The 4,463-nt window shown below is 36.9% G+C and overlaps 1 protein-coding gene across 1 annotated transcript in view; it reads left to right on the top strand.

The window, feature by feature from the left end:
• AKAP13 (A-kinase anchoring protein 13) overlaps positions 1-4,463 on the top strand; it is a 313,928-nt gene that overhangs the window by 187,781 nt on the left and 121,684 nt on the right. The gene's annotated exons all lie outside the window — the stretch shown is intronic.

Raw genomic sequence — 4,463 nt, 5'->3', positions numbered from 1 at the left:
TTATTCATGTTATTTATATTCTTTCCCTCTTTTCCTTTGTTAAATATGCCAGTGGTTTGTGAATTTTACTAATCTTTACAAAAAAACAACTTCTGTCTTGTTGATTTTTTTCTGTTGTCTTTCTATTTTCTGTTTAATTGATTTCTGCTCAGATCTTGATTATTTCCTTTCTTTTGGTGACTGTAGGATTTTTTTGCTGTTCTTCTTCTGATTGTTGGAGATACTGGTTTAAAGTGTTGATTTTGGCTCTTCTCTTTTGATGTGTGCATTTTATTGCTAGAAATTGGCCTCTGATCACTGCTTTTGGTGTGTCCTAAAGATTTTGGTATGTTGTGTTTTCGTTTTTGTTTGATTCAAGGAATTTTTGAATTTCAGTTTTTATTTCTTCTCTTACTCAGTCTTTCTTAGGAAGGCTGTTGTTCAGTTTCCATGTGTTTACTCTTTTTCCATTGATCTTCTTATTGTTGATTTCTTATTTGATAGCATTGTGATCTAAGAAGATGCTTTGTAATATTTCCAGTGTTTTTAAATTTATTAAGGCTTGCTTTGTGGCCTAACATATGGTCTTTCATTGAAAATGTTCCATGTGCTCTGGACAAGAATGTATATTGTGCTGTTGTTGGGTGAAGTGCTCTGTAGAGGTCTGTAAGGTCCAGTTGGTGGACTGTATTGTTAGCTCTTCTGCATCTTTGTTGAGTTTCTTTCCAGTTGTTCTATCTTTGAATGAAAGTGGTGTATTAAAGTCTCCTAGTATGACTGTGGAGTCATCTGTTTAATGTTTCAGCTCTTTTAAAGTCTGAATTATGTATTTTGGGGCAATGCATTAGGTCTATAGATATTTATTATGGTTATATCTTCTTGTTCAATTGATCCTTTAATCATTATATAATGTTCTTCCTTGTCTCATATGGTGATTTTTGTCTTAAAGTCAATTTGATCAGAAATTAATATTGCCACTAGTCCTCTTTTATGGTTGCCATATGCTTGATATATCTTTTTCCAACCTTGGATTTTTAGTCTGTTTTTGTTTTTGTCTCTAAGATGTGTCTCTTGTAGAAACATATCAATGGATTTTGTTTTCTTATCCAATCTGCAACTCTTTGTCTCTTGAGTGGTCCATATACTCCATTAACATTCTGTGTAATTATTGACAAGTATGAATTGGTTTCTGTCATTTTGTTATGTGGTTTTTCATGGTGTCCCTGGTTTCTTTGTTCCATGTTATTTTCTGTGCTGAGCTCATTATGTTTATGAATCGTGTTATCATTTCCCTTGTTGCTGTTGTTTTCGTATTTGCTGAATATCTGTGCTTGTCCTCTTTTTTATTGTGATGTGAAGGTTTATCATTTCTCTTTGAGGTTACCCTATGATTTATAATTTTATCCCTGAGTTTGGAATAGCCCCTTCTCTCTTGCAAATCTCATGCCTTCCTCACCATTTTGAAGTTCTGTAATTACACAGTATTTTCTCTCTTTTTGGTTTTGTAGTTGTCCTCATTTGCCAATTGAAGTCTCTCATTCCCTGTTTAGAATCTTGTAAGCTTATTTTACTTTGGATATGTCTATAGCTGTGGTTTCTGGGTTATGTCATCTTGTGTATTAATGGTTGGTGGTTGTTTGCTATTTTTGGTTTTCTGTTCAGAGGACTACCTTTAGGATCTCTTGTAAGATTGGTCTGGTTTTAACAAATTCCCTTAGCTTCTCCTTATCTGGGAATCTCCTAATTTCACCATCATATTTGAGAGACAATTTTTCCGGGTATATAATTTCTGGTTGAAAATTTTTCTCTTTCTGGGTTTTATATATACCATCCCATTGCCTTCTTGTTTACATGGTTTCTGCTGAGAAATCAGAGCTTATTCTTACTGGTAGTCCTTTGTAGGTAACTTTTTGTTTTTCCCTTGCTACTTTCAGGATTCTGTCTTTTTCTTTGGTTTTGATGAGTTTGATGATGCTTTGGTGATTTTCTTTTGGGGTCTATCCTTCTTGGGGTTCCTTGGACTTCCTGAATGGATATATTCTCCTCTTTCATCATATCAGAGAAGTTTTCTTCCAACAAATCTTGGACAATTTTCTCAGTGGTTTTGTTTTTCTCTTCCTGTTCTGGAATTCCAATAACATGTAGGTTATTCTTTTTGATGGTATCTCACATGATCCTTAGCTTTCTTCATTTTGTTTTGATCTTTTGTCTGATTGATCCTAGGAGTGTTCAGGTATTTGTCTTCAATCTCATTAATTCAGCCTGCATTGCATCAATTCTACTCCTTTGCCCTTTCAATGTGTTATATATTTCTGACAATTTAGTATTTATCTTCTGGATTTCTATCTGTAGATTTTAAACCATTTCTAATTTTTCATTTATTTTGTCATTTTGTTCTTGTATTTTCTTCCAAAGTTCTTCTAGGGACTTGCTTGTGTTTTCCTTGATCTGTCTCTCAATCCTTTGAAGATTCCTAAAGATAATTCTTTTGAATTCCTTATCAGGGAGTTCCAGTGCTGTTTCTTCCTCAGGGATGTGTTCTGGGTCTGCATCCTGCTCCCTTTTTTCTACCACATTATCTTGCTTCTTTGTGTGGACTGTGATGGTCTGTTGTCTCTGAGACATTGTGATGTTGTTGTGTTTACATCTCTGTTAACTGTTTGTGAAGCACAGCTAAGGGTTAGTCAGGCTCTTCTTTGTGGTTGTTTATCATAGGCTCATTGGTGGAGAAGGAGGTGGTAACTCTCACTCAGTAAGTGAAACTGCAGGAGGTGTGGGGTAGTTGTGTTGTATGGGGATTTTGCTGTCTCGCACTCAGTTAGAGAAAAATAACAATTGAATAACCATCAAAAAATTAAAAGCATATGGACAAAAAACATACCATATAATCACACAAGAACGATAGCCAGAAAAGGGAAAAAAACAAAAACAAAACAAAAAGCACTGCAGTATCTGAGGAAAGGGCAATAAGAGAAAAAAGTAGAGACAGGAAATAACAAAGAAAAAATGGAGAAAATGCAAAAAGAGAAACAAGGAATGAGGTTACCCATAAGAAAGAAAGAAAAAACTTGGAAGCAGGAACAGGGAAAAGAATAAAAGCTGAAACCGAGAACCTGGGAAGGGAAGAATAAAGAATGATAATAAAAAGGACAAAAGTAAGACTAATAATTGTTGTTGTTGTTGTTGTTGTTGTTATGTGCCGTCGAGTCAGCCCCGACTCATAGCAACTTCTCCTTGGGTTTCCGAGGCAGTATCACTATGGAAGTAGATTGACCAACCTTCCTTCCGAGGAGTGGCTAGTGGGTTTGAACCACCAGCCTTCTGGTTAACAGTCAAGTGCCTTAGGCACTATGTTACCAGAGCTCCTATAATAATAGTAGTAGTTTTAAAACAGAGAAAAACAAACGAACTAAAGAAAAAAAGGAAAAAAAAATCTGGACAGGGTGGGGCAGGGCACCCAGGCTCTGTGGGAGCACGTAGACTGAGATGGAATTCCTACCAGCCTAGAAAGTGGGTGGGAGTGAAGGATAGCCACACCTCCATTCACCAAGAGGGTATGGGGTATAAAAATAACAAGGGGAATATTGCATCTTTTCAGTAGTCCGTGCATCTGGGATATCTTTGTGGTTCCCAGCAAGCAGAGCCTGTTCTTAAGTCCCTGGAACCTGAGAGATCACTGTTGCTTTAAATATCCAAAATGGTTAAGCCGCTTGTAAACATTCAAAATGGCTGCACCCTCCAGACAGGCAAAATCCACAGCTCCACCTGCCTTCCTCTTCTCTGCTTCTCCTTTTATTCCCTAGCCACCAGAGTTGTCCTCCATGTAGTGCCTGGCTAGCAGGGTTGATTTTTAGATTAATTTTTAGGTCCTATCACCACTTGGTAATATCCAAGCTGCCTGTACTGTCAGGATTGCTGCCAGACCACAGCTCGGTTTGTCTCCTTTTTTGGTATTTTCATGCAGATTCTTCTGCTAGTTGGAGTTTAGTCCACTTCTGTATCCTTCCCTTCAAAGCCCAGGGTTCCAGGATTATATTTTGTATCTGTATTAATTGGTTCCCCTTTTCTTTGTTGAAGAGGGTCTGATTCTATTCCACCATCTTACTGGAACTTGGTTTGCACAGTTTCTTGCAAGCAGTTTTAATTCTTTGCATTTCTTACTTGTCAAACAGTTGTAATTTGACTAAACCTCACCTACCTTTCTGCCTTTTCCCACTTAGTATGTTGTTATGAATTGCTGTTAGTTGCTGTAGAGTCGACTCTGACTCATGGCAACCCCATGTGTACAGAGTAGAACAGCTCCACTTATATTCAGTACAGATATTTGTATGTACAGAATAATTTCAATGTTGTCTCACCAAAGCGATCTGAAGTCTTTCAATGGATACGTAATATATTCTAAACCAAAAATAAATAAATAACCCAAACTCACTGCCATCTAGTCATTTCCAACTCATAGTGACCCCTCCTTGGTTTTCCAAGAC

The sequence above is a fragment of the Orycteropus afer genome, unplaced genomic scaffold (genome assembly GCF_000298275.1).
Source record: "Orycteropus afer afer isolate SDZICR_OR568_19922 unplaced genomic scaffold, OryAfe1.0 scaffold00150, whole genome shotgun sequence".
NCBI classification, from domain to species: Eukaryota; Metazoa; Chordata; class Mammalia; order Tubulidentata; family Orycteropodidae; genus Orycteropus; species Orycteropus afer.
Note: the sequence above shows the minus strand (reverse complement) of the source record. Positions and strands in the feature narration are given on the sequence as shown.